Here is a 19,846-nt window from a genome sequence, read left to right as displayed (position 1 = left end):
TGTTGAAAAGTCATAGGTTTTAATGTTTTTGATTTGGGAAAAATTCTGCGATTTCAAGTTTACTAAAAGTTCTTTAGAATTTTTTAGAATCCACATTAAAAAAGTACAGAAACATATTTGTGGAGAAAGGAAAGATAAACACATAAACACATAAACCAGTACTTTCCTCTGGTGCATAAACCAAAATACACCAGGAAGAGCTATTGCCCTTTGTAACACTCTCTTGCATTGGGGATATGAACAGCCTTCATTTGTTTTCAGTATGGCAGGATGTGGAAATTGCAGTTTTTGGGTTTGGGTTAGGGTTATCGGACATATTTTTTCACATCTAGGGTTGGAGTTAGACAAGGTGATGTCCTTGTCCCATCTTTATTTAAACTCTTTATAAATGACTTCCCAAGTATTCTAGATGACAGTTCTGTTCCTGTTACTCTAGATAATGAAAAGATTTCATGTCTTCTGTATGCCGATGACCTTGTACTATTATCCAATACCAAATCAGATCTCCAACATACACTAAATATCCTTCATGATTACTGTAGTGAATGGTGTCTAGAATTAAACATAAAAAAGCAATAATTTTCAACAACTCGGGTAGACTATTGGAGGAAAAATTTTGTTTTGGTAATGATATTATAGAATGTGAAAACAATACAAATATGCAAGTTGAAGATAACGAACAGTGATCAATCTCATAACTCCTATGTAAGAAACTGAATTCTTTTTGTCTCACTTTATTCTTTATTGAATGATATTCATGAAGTAATCAGTATTAACTGTATCAAGGTGATGGATGCAAGGTGAAGATAACAAACAGTGATCAATCTCATAACTCCTACAAGCAATACAAACTAGATAGTTGGGCAAACACGGACCCCTGGACACACCAGAGGTGGGATCAGGTGCCTAGGAGGAGTAAGCATCCCCGTTGACCGGTCACACCGGATCTACAAAACACAGTTACAAATGTTGTAGAAAAGAAATTACCAAAAAAAAAAAATAATTATAAGGATTTTCAAATTCAGATTATTATTCTACATAAATACCATGATATGAACTATTTATCAAATAAGTTATGAATACTCAATTTACTTTACTAATACATGAATAATTGCAAGTACTTTATGTGCTGCTCTATTTACAATTATATGTATATGCATCACCTTCATGAACCTTTTCTAAACACACAACTAGTACACACTATTGCACAAATATTACAATGTAGGTTCATGGTTCATAATTAATAAAAACAAAATATAAAGCATACAATATATCATACTATCTGACCACTATACCTACCCCAGATAGAGAAACACTGGTATGTCAGACGTCTACAAATAACAGACAGACAAACAGACTAGCGTACTGACACAGCATTGACAGATCTATCTGTAAACGATACCCTTATCTTAATAATTTGATAATAAGAATAAAACCATAATAGAAAAGCAATTGGCATTACTCTGGTATTTCACCCAACTTGCAAAGTTTGACAACATTGCTATTAAATAATCCAATTTCATATTACACAATATATCTTAAAAATATATATCACACAAATACTACACACTCTGTATGCATCTCCATTTCTAATCAATACTTACAATGTACTTTATAATACAGGAGAATCTTTGTGCAGTTTGACTATAAACCAAAACACAAATGGCGCGCACGAGAAAAACAATCTCTATGACCAAGTTTTGACATATTTCAAAAACTTCTCTTACAAAAAAATACCATTTTAAACATGTAAATAATGCAAAATATAAGTTACAATATTTTGCATTACTCTGAATCTGCACAAAACTTAATTTACATGACTGCATTATTTTTGAGAGTGCGACGATGAAAAAAAAATATTGTGTAACAACTTTGCTACCGTATATAATCTGCAATGGTCAAGTGGTAAACATACGGGATTGGCAATTCCAGACCACAACAACCCCGGTTCGAATCCTAGCCATGCTAAAATATATTTTTTTTCCTTTTCTAACATATACATAAAAATATGGTATTAACATACATCTCTTACACCTATAAGCAATACAAAATAGATAGTTGGGCAAACACGGACCCTTGGACACACCAGAGGTGGGATCAGGAGCCTAGGAGAGTAAGCATCCCCTGTTGACCGATCACACCCGCCGGTAACCTTATATCCCGATCAGGTAAACGGAGTTATCCGCAGTTACAATTAGTGTGCCAAGAACGGATAACAATCTGTATGAAACACGTCAAACAGCATTTGACCCAAATGCGAGGTTGTATTGACGAACTAGATCGTTATAACGACCATAGAACTTGCGAATCGAGACTGTTGAAATCCCTGTACCATCAACTTGTTTGTCAGTAGCTTGCCTCGATGCAAAAACTGACTATACGCAGGACAAGCTCTTGCATATCGAATCAGTTGAGATATATAAACACCATATGTAGGTGATAATGGAATATTGCTACATAAATATGGGAAGTTGACGATGGAGAAGCTGAAATCATCCCGTTTGTCATACAGTTGAGTTGTCAGTTTGCCGTTAATGTCTACTTTCGATAAAATATCTAAGTATGAAGCAGAAGTGGACGACTCTGTGGTGTCCTTTATTTCGAGCTCACAGGGATATATCAAATCTACATATGAATGAAAGCTATTATTCTTAATAGACAAAACGTCATGGATATATCTAAATGTCGAATTTAATGCCACAGCGAGAGATTTTTTCTTCTCGCGTAGAAGTTTTTGAACAAATCCTGCTTCATATGAATATAAAAACAGGTCAGCTAACAAAGGAGCACAATTCGTGCCCATGAGAATTCCAACAGACTGTTGGAAGACCTGATCTCCAAAGACCACGAAGATATTGTCAATGAGGAACTCTAGCATATTTTTTTTATTTCAACTTCAGAGTACTTGTGCGTGAAATCAGAGTGGTATTTAACAAAGTAAGTTTTTGAATGACTGATCACTAGATATGAATATTTCCGTTTTCCGTTTCTGTTGAAGAAGCAACTGTCTATGATGTCAAAAAGTCTAGTCTTTAATTTATTGTGAGGAATGATCGTGTATAGTGTTGAAAAGTCATAGGTTTTAATGTTTTTGATTTGGGAAAAATTCTGCGATTTCAAGTTTACTAAAAGTTCTTTAGAATTTTTTAGAATCCACATTTGATTAACACCACGTCTGGCATATGTAGTCGCACAGTAAGTTTGAAGTTTCTCCTTCACAGCTGTTAACATTTTCGTGAGGAGCAAAGATAGGGGCTTGGTAGAGCACTTACTGGATCCAGCAATGTATCTTTGTTTGTAAGGGTTTTTATGTATTTTAGGAATCCAGTATATGTACGATAACTCATATTCATTCGACCCATTGACTGGAATATTAAATGTGTCTAAAACGGAAGCATGGTTTTGAAGAATGTCATCTTTTGAAAGAGCAGTTAGAGTATATGTGTGATTACCAAAAGTGGAATTAATGCTTTAAAGTTCGTTTAAAATACAGTTGTAATAATGAGCCTTACAAACAAAGACAATGTTGTTACAAGCTTTGTCAGCTGGAACCAAAACATATTCCTCATGTAACCTATCTAATTCTTTTATCACTTCTGGTTTATTAAACACAGAAGGATAGATGGTACGTACTTTTGTTTTCATGTGTCTAATGCGGGGGTTTTAATATCCCTCTTATGCTTTTAACCCATTCTGACAATGTATCAAGTTCTTTTTGCATATTTAGGCCATTTATAAGAGTTATGAGATTGATCATTGTTCGTTATCTTCACCTTACATAGGTTTGAAATATTTATGGTTAACAAGATTGTTTTTACAATAACTATTGAAAAAGACTCGAACAAAATGTATGTTCATGTCACGTATAAATCTTATTAAATCATAGACTTCGCAAAATCTTATGACGTCACAGGAGGTTGGAACTACCTTAAATAAAACTTGATGCTTATGAAGGAAAAGCAGAAAGGGGTACCAATACTGCGAATTTCGCAAACACAGGGTTGTGAATGTGGGTCCAAAATACGATTTTTGTTTTATTTTCCATATGAATGCACTATTTTTTTTTATATTTTTGAAAGGCATATATTCCCTGCTTTTAGCACATATAAAAATTATTCTTAATGCCTGGCAAAGTTATAAGAAAATAGCAATTGTTTGCACATGTACACTTTCTTACGATTTTATTTCTCAATGTTTAAACAGATCGGCGTTTTACCAACATTCAAATATGGATATAGGGAAAAGTAAATACAGCCTGTAAAAGTAGAGGACATTTTCTTTTTGATGGGCCCTTATTTGTGTTATAATTCATGGTAGATTTTATATTACGATAAAATGAAATTGGGACATACTGCACGGTTTTCTTTAAAATTAGCGACAAAACGTCGTCGCTGAAAGTGATCGACGCGCGTCGCACAATAAAGTAGTGAAAACTATTTGTATGCCCTCTATTGGTGATTGAATACTTTTTGATACACTAAAACAATATACACATATGTATGAATTAATCAGCCAGGTATTCTCTGCGTTTTAAAAAAAAGTATGAAACCATTGTTTGTGAATAACAGTTACGCCACCTACTTGTAACTCCATAAAACACCTAATGAGAATGTTATATCGGTAGAGTGAATTAAAAAAAAAATACTTCAAATTCAGATATAAACGTTATGTAATATTTGTTCGGAATAGTAATATTTTTTCTGCCAAACAAAGACCCCCCCCCCCCAAAAAAAACGAAACCAGTTTGCATATTTTATATTTTTTTTCCGTGATCCGGATCGCGACCGTGGGGTTTTGTGAAATTGTGCACGGGCAACACACGTGTGTCCGTTTCAACGAAAACAACAAAGCGAACGCTTGTAATGTATTTTACATCTTGAAAAGGACCTGATGTCAGATGAAGAAGATGCACTGGATCTCCTCTTGCAAGATGACCCAAACGATCATGCATTCAGTATAAACATGTAAGTTAATGTAGCCACAAAGGCCGACTAGGAAAAAAGAACGTCTATGGTTATGTCATGTTATGAAAAATTCACAATTAATATATTAACCACGATTTGATGCCATAAGTTTTCGTTTCATGAAAGAAAACATTTATATTTTATGATATCTCAACCAAGTGTATAACACCTAATTGTTTATTAAGAGCTAAACATATCTGACACCAATCAATCTATCCTGCCCCGGCATTAATCAGTCTGATTACCACCACTACCCGCCATTTCTGGTCTCTCCTTACCTGACGCGCGAGTGTAAGAAAAGGTCAGATTTAGTGTACGATGAGAAGGGGGTGGGGTGGTTTTAATCAGACTGGGCATTCATGACCGCTGGTGCGGAGGCTATTTTCCAAGATTTTTCTATGTGTATAAAAAGACTATCTTTCTATGAAAATAAAACACAATCTGTTAGGAAAGCACATATCACATTATTGTATTATCATAATGATATAATTTATTACCTTAATTTGAGTTTTTTCTTCATATTGTAACAGAAATAAAAACGAAATGTGTGTTCGAGACAAGAGGTCGGGGAGGGGGGGGGGGGTGTAACATCAATTATGATTATGACAGGTTATTGAAAAATCATAGAAATTTCTCTTTTATCTTATATACACTTAGTAGCTTATGACCATAAATTACATGTGATCTATCATGCTGGTGTGCTATGAGCTGATGGGCATGTGCTCACTTCTTGCCTAGATTTTCTCTAATTTCGATTAAACCCACACCCCATCAGAGTACCATGTCATAGAATTTAGACACTCACTGTGTATAATGAAGAACCAATTCAATTCTACTTTAAATCTGGGGCCATTCAATTTCCCCCAGAGTTACAGTATTTTCGCTGAATCCTGTATGTTTTAACCTGAATTTCTTCAGTATTTGTCCCCATGTATATGCTAGGCGTAATGCTAACACCTCCATGATGCATATCTTTTTTCTTTCAATACGCACTCGGCTGCAATCGCTATGTATAATGAAATATTCCATTAATTTCTAAGACATGTATGTAAATCCCTTACCAAATGGCACTTCAAATATAGGACATCTCTATCTTAAATAAATATGACCAATACTTTCATGCAAAACTGCCCCTTACTATGATGAAGCTTATATTTTGCTTTAAAACATAAATCAATAATTCTTAATTAAGATTTGTAATTTTTTCATCTTTATAAAGGTTATTGACATCCCAATCTTTAGTGGAAAGCTTCCAAGTATCGTCCGCTAGTGACAGTCTACTGGCAAATCAAGACATGTATTGGAAGGATGCTGATGTAGAGGACACAGGGGCACCTGATCCAAGAACTGTGGCATTTCATTCGGAGCGACAATCTGGCATTCAGTTGGTATTACTTTTTGAGGTTGAATATCAGGTTAAATCCGTATACATTTGGTTAACATTCAAATGAATCCAGATAATACATTAACAAATGGAATAATGGCATTATGGTACACTAATATGCGTGTACCATTTTACTGTTTATCGTTGCATCACTAGATATAACATGCAATACAAAAATGAGACTAAATACGATAAATCATTATTCTGTTTCTAATTATAAGGTATGATAAGTGTTTTTAATGCTGACAAATAAGGTGTGATGGCCAATACTGCTTATTTGCAATTTCCATTCAGATATCTGACCCAATTATTCAGAGAACTGCAGATTTTATGAAGCTGTTTTTTGACAGAAGATTTGGTTTTCTCCATCTGTGTTGTCACCAGCCATTATGCTGAGATGATCATATTTAGTGGGAAGGATTGTCATATGTTTCCCAAGGACGTTCGCAGCCTGTCACTGAAGAGGAACTGTTACAGGTATTACTAGTTTTAAAGTACCAATATTGTGACAGTGATTTCCAGTTTAAACGAATAATAAAATGCATTTTAATAAGATTATCTTTACCAAAATTAATCTGGCTGTGCATCTAACACATTTATCAAATGTGTACTATAATTACCCCTGATCAAATTTCATAAGTAATTAAACGCATTATTTTCAGAGGGTCTTGATTATAGAAAACATTTACAGAGCCAATTGAGTATTCAAAAGCTCTGAGAATACATCAGTATTTGGGGCTAAGTATAAAGAAATCTCTTTTTTCCAGATTTTTGGGCATTACCTTATGCATGTATGCTGAGATGTTCCAGTCGATAGACAGATTAGTCAACGCATGCCCCTATCGGAACAATCCAGTACCAAGAATTATGTCTAGAAATAGGGTTTAAGAGGTTGAATATAAGAAGAACATGTTTCTTAAATATAATGCAAGTACATTTAAAGGACGAAGTTCGTTTGGTGTCATATTTGGCCCTCTGAATTATTCAAAAATGAAGTACATATTGAATCAAACTTCTACATTGCAAAATACTGACGGAGATACACTTGTCTAAAAAATAAACCGAAACTTTGGAAATGTGTCTCATTTCTACAACATTGACGTGGTCAAAATACGTACGGAACACAAATTTCCGGAAAATGTCATAAAAGTTAACCACTTTTGAAGATATTTGAATAGGTCCGCATAATATCACCAATTTAAAATTTTCACACATGAAACATTTATGTGTAAGCATTTCACATACAACAAATTACGATGGTGATATTGTGCGGACCATACTTATTTCTTATTCTAACGTTCATAATTTTAGCGTTTTTACAGCATGGAAATACATGTCGTGTTTATGGATGTTGTTATATATGTGTTGCTAAATAAGTTTACCTATATTTTGTTTACAAAAGAAAATACACGCCTAACACCGCATCAAATGATAAAATTCCTAACATCAATTTAACGGCTCAGTTCAGTTAAGGCTTGCCAGGAACAATTACAGTGCTGTATATAAATGTAGCTCAGTGCACTTCGCACCATATGACGTCACAGTAAAAACATACGTCACGATGCATAAGTTCTTACAGTTGTATCGCGGGGAAAGTGTCATAATAGTATGTCATTATTTACTACCGTTATCAAGTGATAAGCAGTATTCATGAAAATTTTTCTTGTTAAATGCTTATCATATAATCATATATTATTTCTTTTTCATATCAAATCACTCTGCATTTATCATATCTAGTTTGCAAGAAGGTGATGTTCATTTTATATTGTTACCTTGAAATCGCCCCTACATATTCTCCTGATCGGATTAGCACTGCGTTTAATTTACATAATTATTGCGACCAGCTGCAGTAAATGTAAAAATGCAACGATGTACAGTGTATGGTGGTGCTTGATGTTTATATATTTTTATTCTTATTACATTGATATATCAGAAAAGTGTTGAGATCAACTTCTGACACAAACAGAAACCCCTTTCCGCATCTGATAATATCTTGCATACTCATGAAAATTAAGAAATATGCTGCATTAAAGGCATTTTAAACTTCCTTCCTTCTATCGGAGAACTTGCTCCCAAAACTTTTCAGGTAATGTAAAGTAGGCTCTGTTTTTCAATATTAAAAGGGTCAGCCTGCATGTAACCGATATCGTTCCACTTTTGCAATTATCACAAGAATTTTTGTTGGTTCTAAGTATATAATGTCACGTGATAGTCTCGTGATGTTCAACACATGCCTCGATGAAAATGTATGGAAGGCTACTGGGTATCGGTTTAAACGTCCTTTCGTTCTCGGATATTTTCCATTAAATATTTTCCATATAAAACACTAAAGGCCATTTTATGTACCTATTTTACTTTATTTTTGTATGGGACGCCTTAATTCAATTGAGGGGGCAATGTCACGATACGATATTTACATGTCTTCCCTTGTGTTGTGTATTATATATTAATCATGTCATCTTACTTCCGTGCCCTGTAACTAAGCGAAATGTACACTAGTTAGGAATACTTTGATATCAAATACTTTTAATGGAATTGCATTATATAAAACATTTTGCCAAATACAAAAAGCTACTATTTCTTATTAATCTATATAGCTAAATGCGTGGCAGAGCACTAGGCCGATTTATACATGTATTTCGGTATATAGCGTCACTTTTCAAAAGTGACGTCATAATGGGTTGATAGATCGATTTGTCAACTTACATAGTACGTTACCTCAGCCGGTAGTGTAGTGGAAACGACCAATATCAAGATATTTTTTTAATTTAAAGTAGATCTATTTCAATGTAATTCTGATCTACTTTTTATTTAACATTACAGTGCATATGCCGTCATGCTATACGACTATATTTAGGCCTAGGCCTATATCTGCAGATTCGTAACGTGTTACCCTTTCGTGAATATTAGTATATTACCTATTTTATTACAGACATGTAGGGTCGTTTTTTCAAGGGAGGCGGGGAGCCGGAGAAGTTGACTTCACTATATCTAAAAATAATATTTGTAAAATTCAGTGAAACAGAAAGCCAACATGTTCTTCAAAATCCTAATTTGTGGGGTGGGGGAGGGTTTGGGTTGACATACATGCAATATATTTTCGTTAAATATAATATTGATTAAAGTTTACGCTTTCCCTAACTTTTAGTCCTTCATTCGGGGGTGTTGGGGGGTCGGAGGGGGGGGGGGTGTGGAGGGGGAGGGTGCTCCCTTGTATACATGAATTCATTTCATAACTTCTATTAGTACTACTTCGAAACTGCATTCTTACCATTCACTATTACTTTTTAAAAAGTGGCATAGGGAAGTCACCAAATATATTTTTTTACTACAAAAATATACGTTGTTAAGAAAACACCCCATATTCTATATGCCTGTATCATACATCGCTTTGTGTTATATACGGATAAATATTATAAAGTTATTTTCCGTCATATATGTACATTCGTGACAAATTAATTTTGTATACATGCACATGATCACTAATGCAATATTTTTCAAATAGCACATTCAAGTAGGCAGCATAAATGTTTACGTTTTGTGAAACGGTTGATTCACCAGGACGTGGATTTCAAGGTTTCATTTCATTCCCACAAGCATTCACTACTACCATAAAGGGGATGGGGATAAATCAAACTTCGTATGTTAGAATTATGGAAAAGCTATACATTGTCAAAAATCTAGTGATTGAAAGTAAGTACTTTAACATTCGTATACATTGAACTTGGGGAGGAAAAACGGGCAGTACCTTTTCATAACATTTGATAGAATAATGGTGTTTTTGCTTAGCAACCAAACATATTTGAATGAAAAAAATAGTTTATTTTAGATTTTCACAGTAAAGATATTTGTTTTAATGTTGCAATATTTATACTATTTAGTGAAACACAATGACAAAACGTCATATTATTAGAAAATGATTAATATGTGTGTAAAGTACGACTTTTCCATTTGATGACCTTTGACCTTAATTCTCTTCATTATTATTATTTTTTGTTAAAAACCTTTTAAAATGATTAAGACCTAGTCAAAGATTATATTTTTAAAATAATGTAACATTTATTAATCATCATGCAATGTAATTATGATTAATTTGTGTCGAATAGATGTAGAAAGGCAAATTATGGTCAAAATTATACCAAGAGTGTTATTACTTAGCAACCAAAAATATCTCTGTCAATAAAATTGATTTATTTGATGTTTTTGTAGTATTTTAAAATACACATCAGCTCATACATTTAGAATTTCCTATTTTTGACTCAAATCTAGTTTGAGGGGTCGTAATATATGCAAGGTGAAGATAACGAACAGTGATCAATCTCATAACTCCTATAAGCAATACAAAATAGATAGTTGGGCAAACACGGGCCCCTGGACACACCAGAGGTGGGATCAGGTGCCTAGGAGGAGTAAGCATCCCCTGTTGACCGGTCACACCCGCCGTGAGCCCTATATCCTGATCAGGTAAATGGAGTTATCCGCAGTCAAAATCAGTGTGCCAAGAACGGCTTAACAATCGGTATGAAACACATCAGACAGCATTTAACCCAATGCGAGGTTATATTGACGATCTACGTTATAACGACCATAAAATTTGCGAAATGCTGACTTCAATCGAGACTGTTGAAATCCCTGTACCATCAATTGTTTGTCAGTAGCTTACCTCGATTTAAAAACTGACTATACGCAGAACAAGCTCTTGCATATCGAATCAGTTGAGATATATAAACACCATATGTAGGTGATAATGGAATATTGCTACACAAATATGGGAAGTTGACGATGGAGAAACTGAAATCATCCCGTTTGTCTTACAGTTGAGTTGTCAGTTTGCCGTTAATGTCTATTTTCAATAAAATATCTAAGTATGAAGCAGAAGTGGACGACTCTGTGGTGTCCTTTATTTCGAGCCCACAGGGATATATCAATCGACATATGAATAAAAGCTATCATTGTTAATAGACAAAACGTCATCGATATATCTAAAAGTCGAATTGAAGACCACAGCGAGAGATTTTTTCTTCTCACGTAGAAGTTTTTGAATAAAGTCTGCTTCATATGAATATAAAAACATATGAATATATATATTCCAGAGAAAAAAGAATTCACAATTGTGCACTTAAATGACCTTTAAATCCGTATAACTCTTTGGGTTAATGGGATAACATGACAAACTTTATAGAAAAAATGTTCCCTGTCCAATTCTGAACAAAATTATATATCACACGCCTACCTAAATTGGTGATACATGCAGATGTAGCTCGATTTAAAAATATTGTCATTTAGTCTTTGAAAACCTCTAAAATGTGCCGGTAGAGAAAGGATTAATCAAACTGAATTAGGTGTGTATTGTATGAAAATGTGAAATGTGAAAAATAAGATGAACTTTTCAATATTTGTTCAACACATTTTTTAGAACTTGAAGAGCAGAATATGCATTCCATGACTAATGTATGATATAGAAGACAAATGAGAGCTCTTGAGAATAAAAAAAAACCCACACATACGAGTTTTACAGTCAATGAAAACACCTCACGACACAAGTCCATCCTGATTCAATGAACTGGTAGTCTATTCTTCTAAGGACACACCATAACTTAGTTAAGATCAAGCTTTGGTGTCGGAAGACCAATGTAACTAAAACATTGCAAACTTAACAGGCTAGAACTCCTGTTAGTGTCTTATGTGAGCTGAATAAGGATTTATCACTGAACAGTTGAAGGAAATCACTATTATAATGATTTTAAAAGGGAGGATTGTGTTGTTTGGATACTATTATGATCCATGTTTGTTGAATAAACAACTTTGCAAAAATTAGTTGTTCGGTGTTAATATTATAAATTTACTAATTACTGGTATCTCAGCATTAAACACTGAACAAACTTCAACAAATTTTAACGTTTCATGCATCTCGGTGTGTATTACTTGTCATTAGTATGGATTTTTGGCAAAATGCACAAATATACAGTGTATACTACAATAGATCAATACGCAGCTTCCGAGATATCAGCTCTTCTCTGATGGAGGTACGTTCAATGTTCTGTTGAACGCTTGAGTGGGTGCACTATGCATACATATACTATAGACTAGCTATGTAAATACGGATAAAAGTAATGAAAGTGTCAATTTTGTTTATATCAGCCGTTAGTATGTAAAACTTATACGGTACTAATTTTGATGCACCAGATGCGCATTTCGACAAATTATGTCTCTTCAGTAATGCTCAACCGAGTATACATTAAACTGACCATATCATGTACAATATTTGTTTGAATTAGGCAATCAAATTAAATATGAAATTATTTTTTTATTTTCTTCTCTGCACGAGCGATATTTTAATCAAACAAAAATGATAATTATCGATTATTGTTTGAGTTATTTTATAATCAAATACTAACAAAGTTACAAATGTGCGTTCCTGCAGTTTGGGTGGTTGCAGAATGTCTGATAATCGGCCTTTAGGCAACATATGAAGGCAACGATAGGCATTTGTAGGTATCACACCGGTAATTGTCCAATCAAAATGAACTTAGTCAATTGTAGTTCCATAGATTTAAAGAAATATTTTTTCCTTGCGCGATTTTTCTCATTTCCTCTTCTTCTTTTCTAATAATCTTTGCACCCCTGATTAGGAAATTTTGTGTAATTTGTAGAAATAACCAATAGTATACAAAGGAACTATTTGCTGTTGGTAGCTGAGGCTACTCCCTGAAGTGCACTCCGGCTGTTTACACACATGTGAAAAACACGTGCATTTGAGGGTAGTCTTGTTTGCGGGCAATGTTTTTGTTCGAAAATACCGCGTAGGGTGTTTTTTTTCTGGTGTCGGCAGACGAGATAGGTAACATAGAACGTGTCTGACTGCGTTATTCGGCATCAATATGTATGTTTTGCGTCTCAAGGTGCGTAAGAGTTCCACAAAAGGAAAGAACTATTAGGCAATTCGGAAATGGCGTATTGTACTACGTTTCACCATTAATCTTTTTATATATATTAAGAGTTTTGATATGGACATCCTTCGATGACAGTTGATTATGCTGTATGTATTTTCCAAATTATCTAAATTCATCAACGAAATCCAACAAAAAATCACTTTTTGGTAAAATACCAAATCTACAGTTTTCATGCTACTATAGATCAATTGCACTACGTTTCATCATTAATCTTTTTATATACATTAAGAGTCTTTGATATGGACTTTCTTTGATGGCAGTTGATTATGCTGCATGTATTTTCCAAATTATTTAAATTCATCAATGAAATAAAACAAAAAATCACGTTTTGGCAATGTGCCAGATTATAATACATTGGTACAAAGGTCAGTAACACACTCCTTACCATAGGTGGATATAGATATCATGAATAAGGAGGGAATTGTATGGGGAATCGAGATTTATGGAAAGAATTAATTGTCTTTTTTACTTTTTTAAATACCACAAGGACAAAAAATGGGTAAAACGGGCTGAATTTTGCTGTTGAATTAGCCCTCATAGACTGCTATCGGTTTCCATGGCAACGGATGGTAGAAATTTAGTGGTGGGGTTAAAATTATGTAAGATGGTGCAAGTAAAGTTAATACTGTAAAAATCAAAGAAATCTGTGACATTGAGTGGCCAGACCCTATCTGATTTCTTTGATTTTTACATAGAATTAATCTTAAACATCACTTTGATTGAACGCAAAGGTAGCATGAAGTTGATATGAAAACTAAAACAAAATATGCCATAGTTCATCATTGACAATATTTTCATAATCTTTGGTGATCAGGTCTGTTGGAATTCCCATGGACACAAATTGTGCTTTTTTGTTGTTATCTGGCCTGTTTTTACATCCTTATGAATCAGAGTGCATTCAAAAGCTTCTACTTCAGAAGAAAACATTTCTTGCTGTGGCCTTCAAATCGACATTCACATATATCGATGACGTTTTATCTATTAACAATAACAATTTTAATTCATATATGAACCCAATATATGCACAAGAACTCGAAATAAAAGACATCACAGGTTTATTGAATGTAATTGGTCATATTTTATTGATAAAAACATCAAAAGGATTAAACATAAGTTCAAATATTTAGATCACCCTCTCCCATTACAATAATTTATAAAATTGGTATATATCATGACCAATCTACAATGGATATATATGCATTATTACTACAGTAACTTAATCCGAAGAGTTGGATCACGTTGAGTTGACAGACGCGGTTTATCATATCAAGCGAGACACGCTATTCGATCCAACTCTTCGCATCATGTAATTGTAGTAATGTTAAATTTATCATTAACACCCTTATGTATTTCTAAATCCACATTTATATGTAATCAAATTACCAAACAAACAGACATAGATTAAAATTCTATTTTGTGTGCGCAGTTTTGTTTGTGACGTGGTCAATATTTTCAAAAGAAAAATGTGTCGATGCACTGTGACGTAATCAGTTTCATAGGGTACTGATACGGAATCAGAAAACCTCAGAGTGGTGATCCGGAAAATCAGATCACACTCTGTGGAATCAAAAGTATCAAAAATACGATAAATTGGTGGGTATATAATAAATAAATGATGGGCATAGAATAAATAACGAAATACAATGCATGCGTATTAAGCTTATTTGTGTTTAGAGAGTGTACATGTAGTATCATAGTAAAAAAAGATACATAATCATTTTCATTTGAGAAATTTAAATACAGTCACATTCATTTAGAAAATATTGAATAACATTGAAAAGTTCTAACTTTTGTACACCAGAAAGAGAATCATTCACATCTATAACATATATGTCATTGACTGACAGTAGTTTGTTCATAAAACAGTGTGCTACTGTTATATATTTTTACACACGCACACACAGCCACAGCAACAACAAATCGTAAGTATCTTCTAGAGTTCACATGACTACCACGTGACTAGTTCTGAAATGAGGTGTTGACGTACACATCAGTAGGCGTTACCTCATTTGACTAGTTCTGAAATGAGGTGTTGACGTACACATCAGTGGGCGTTACCTCATTTGACTAGTTCTGAAATGAGGTGTTGACGTACACATCAGTGGGCGTTACCGTTTGTGAGTTGTAGTAAGTCTGGTCTCTCTGATCTGTGAAAACAATTTACATTTTATTGATATTATTTATTGCTCGAGTACATAGTAATGGAGTTGTGAAGGATGGCCCTTCCCTAGCTCCAGTGCTGCTACATAATTAATCTAAACTTCATGATGATGTTTGTAAATGATCTAAGCACCTGTACGATATTGGTTCTTGTGAATATTTTAAAGAACAGATCTAGATATGCTTATGTAAGTTTTTTTTTTACCTTTCGTTGTTTACATACCCATGAAGTTTTTAAATCCCTTACTCTATCTAGGATGCCACAAAGGAATGGATTTCAAGATATGTTGAAAAATCGTAAGTTGAAATCTACTTTTAATTCATATTTTTACACATAAATATCCACTAATTGGATTGAAAAGGGGGCTCATCGATCTTAATTGACTTCTAAACACCTGGAATCCACATTGAATCTAAATGTAGGTTTTCATACAACCCCCCCCCCCCCCAAAAAAAAAACCCTCAAATTAGGATTAGATATCAACATCCAAGGGACAAAACAATCCGCTTTGCTTCAAAGGAACGATATTTCTTCAATTGATTCTATCGTTTGAAAGTGACCTCGGGAAAGGGTGTATTTTGGATACTTCGGAGTAAGGTAACGTAGGTAATTCCATCTAAAAGACGTACCGCGATTAATAAACATGATCAATTTAATAAGATTTTAGGAAATCATAGCAGCTATGTGATATGCATTGCATGCTTTTTAATTTTAGTTGTCTTTAAGTCCTCCACAACATTGAGCTGCGGTTGAAAAGTAACACACGAATAAGAATAAATATATATAATTGGACTAACCTAGTGTTTTAGAAACCGCTGAAAGTTCTTCGTATTTGTTGTCAGCACTGGGTCCTTGCATACTCTCGAATGTTTGCCTAGAAAATATCCTACAAATATGTTAGCATTTCAAACGACTAAACGGCAAAAGTAAGGATCAGTACTACTACTATTTCGTGCATTGATCAGTTTGACAAATATTTGTAATATTTGTCCTAGGCCCATCATTTGGTCAAATGATTTTTGTTCAAAGTGAAATCATTCTGCCTGATTAGAAGCAATCTGTGTGTTTCATGTAATATCCTAATGTCTCTGCATTATAAATTGATGATCTAGTTAAACCACTTCATTATATTGTTAAAGGTACAATGTACCAGTGAATATGACATTGACCAAATGATTTGCCCATGCAAATTGTTGCATACTGTCCAAGCATAAGAATACCTGTGTTAAATATAAGCATCTAATGTTCTTAACGTGTACTTGTAAAGTGTAAAACGAAATTGAAACGAAACGAAATATACCTAAATGAAACCTACCAAAACGAAACGAAATCTACCGAAACGAAACGAAAACTGCCTAAACGAAACAAAAGAAAATCTAACAAAACAGAAGAAAACGAAACTGTATAACCAAACTCGTAAATGGTGACAAAAATGATATGGCCGGGCACCTCGTGTTCCCGGTAAAAGTTATCACATCTATTTATCATGATCTTTCGGGGTGGACTGATGCATTTTTAAGATGTCCATCGGTTAAAATAAAACATTGTTTGAAGAAGCTGGTATTTGAGAAAGTTAAAAATCTGGGAGACGTGTAGCATCTTATTTTTATCTTTAAGTGCTTAGGTGCGAGTACTTTCAATCATGGAAAAGGTATATACAATGTAGTATCATATTATCTAGGCGGATCCAGCAATTAAGGTTAGGGGGTGCAACTTGATAAGGCAGGTAGTCCGGGTGTCTTAAGGCCCCCAGTGGGTCGGGACACAGGCAATTATATCGCTTCGGTTGGAAATTACTATTAAAGGGACTGGTTTACGATTTTTGATAAAGATATATTTTTTTTCATTTTTGTTGTTAAACATTAAAAATATAACTCATTTAATGTTGACAGCCAAACTTTTGACCTTCTGAATACAAGTTTAGCCTTAAATCTCTGTGATGTAAACAAATACTCGAGTTGTTTTAATGTAAACAAACAAACAAGTGAAATGTTGGTTTTGTAATGTAAAGAATCTTAATTTTGCATAGTCACAAATTTTAACTTTTAGATGCCACATTTTAACCCCAAAATGCTTGAAATGTGAAAGATACAATAAACTAAGATCAATATCCATTTCTTTTGAAAATGTAAACAATGACATACCCCAATCTTTGCTTACAAAACAAATAATCATAACTTTCTAAAATGAGCTTCTGTGATAATGCATAACCTTGATTTTTATGTGAAATCTTTTAAACACATTAGACAGTAGATTTTGATCATTAAAAGTGAAATAGAAAAGTTTGAAGAAAATCGTGAATCAGTCCCTTTAAAGAGTACACATGTACGTTGAACCCAAGCGACACAACTGTCTGTCGGTTTAGGTGGCGAAGCCCCCAGAAAATCTGGATTTTACAGATTTTATAGTGTTTGAAATATATCTCCTATGTAGTCATTCTTACTATTTTCTGTCATTTTTGATAAGGTGAAATTATAAAAGTGACACAAGCTTTTTTTAGGTCTTTGAATATATATATATATATATATATATATATATATATATATATATATATATATATATAAGGTATCATTTTAGAATATTTATCGGGATATAACTACGAGTTGGTCACGTGATCAAATTCCATAAAGCCCAAAGGGCTTTATGGAAAATTTATCATGTACCAACCTGTATTTATATCCCGATAAATATTTTAAAATGATACCTTATGACTTATATTTACATTTTTGGTCGGTAACATTGCTGAATTGTGTTAACAACACGTCTCCATACATTTCGAATTGTTGACGTCCACAATAAAGGGTCATAGATGTTCCAAATGACGACAACACAAAACAAAGTTCCATAAAATTAAGAACTGTTTTAATTATTAAGACGCTAAAAAGCAAGTATACCAACATATACTTATACATGAACTCGGGAGTATATAATGGAAAACTCTTAAATATGTCTAATTTTAGGGGGTGGGGAATTATGATTTAAACGGGGGTTCGCAATGTTACACTTACAGTTGTGATGCGCTTTCACTTTTGAAAAGTGAAGACGTTGATGACCGACTTTGAAAGATATTCTGTGGATATTACGGAGTTAACAGAAGACTGAGATGGAGGAACATGGACAACAGGGCGGCAGTCGTCAGGTGAGGCAAATCATTATAGACAGGACAGAGGACGCAGCTCAGATAAATCTCCGGAAAGAACTGAACATCGCAGAGAATGTGGAACTGCACGAAGGTAAGGGACGGTTTGGATTTGGATATGTAATTGTTGACAAATATGAGCTCACTGAACGCTTCTTTTGACTCGATAAACTTCTGTAATAGGTTTTTAACGATGCCTCGCTTCGATGTCCCGACATAAACTTGGAAACCGACATCAATCACTCATGGATGTTGTGGCACGGAAGCAGTGTTGTGTGTAGGTCTTAATGCACTTTGACGACTTATCGGCCATACATCCTGTGAATGACCTTTTTGCTAAAGCGTAATGTCATCGTCTAGCAGTACGTACAATTCCGCATTACCGATGACCAGGGTGAAGTTGTAGCAGACGAAATGTTAGACATACAATAGTAAAATATTGTTTACAGAGATGCTTTTATCAATTATGGATGAAAGTCCACTGCTTGGAATACAAATAAAACCGTAAATACATTTTGTACTGTTGATTTCATCTATTGATAGATTTCTGTAGTACGTGAGATTGATTGCTAGATGTGTATTGCCTTAGTAAAGTAGTACCTGTTACCTACTTTTAACAAATGTTCATACGCACAGCCGTGACCTCTGTTGACCCCGTAGTGGATTTATGCAAGGATAAATACGTATTACTCGTAATAGTGTTATGTAGGAGAAAACAGTTGCAAATGTAAATATAAAACATAGTGGCACCAAGATGCGTTTTCTTCTTATTTTTCACAATAAATTATAATGTTCGTATTTTTTTTTTCTTTTTGGTAGGTTCTTTTCGTAGCTTTCGTTTCGTTTCGATTTCGTTTCGCACTTTACAGGTACCCGTTCTTGAAACTAATAACCCGATGAGAATTATCTTTTTCTCTACTACTTTGATTAATGGAATAAACGCGCTTGTTGGTTATGTCCTTATCCTTAGTAAAAATTACAACTTAAATAACATTCACAGTGTATTTGTTTCCCCTCCCCAAAAGACAACACTTATCGTACACAAGGTAGATAATCGTAGTTCTTGAATAGAACTTGAAAAGTATGATGGATGGCGATGGAGAGAGAGAGAGAGAGAGAGAGAGAGAGAGAGAGAGAGATAATATTTATCTTACGTTTTAATTCCTTGATTTCCTGTATAAAGAAAATAATTGGATCTTAGCACTTGTTATGAGAATTAGTGTAATGAAAAGTAAGTTTTCAAAT

General features: G+C 33.9%; 1 protein-coding gene across 1 annotated transcript in view; it reads right to left on the bottom strand.

Moving 5' to 3' along the window:
• Positions 1 to 19,846, bottom strand: part of LOC130048670 (peroxidasin-like) — a 416,263-nt gene that overhangs the window by 304,763 nt on the left and 91,654 nt on the right. The gene's annotated exons all lie outside the window — the stretch shown is intronic.

The sequence above is a fragment of the Ostrea edulis genome, chromosome 1 (assembly GCF_947568905.1).
Source record: "Ostrea edulis chromosome 1, xbOstEdul1.1, whole genome shotgun sequence".
Lineage (NCBI taxonomy): Eukaryota > Metazoa > Mollusca > Bivalvia > Ostreida > Ostreidae > Ostrea > Ostrea edulis.
The sequence above is the reverse complement of the archived record's forward strand: the minus strand, read 5'-3'. Positions and strand labels throughout refer to the sequence as shown.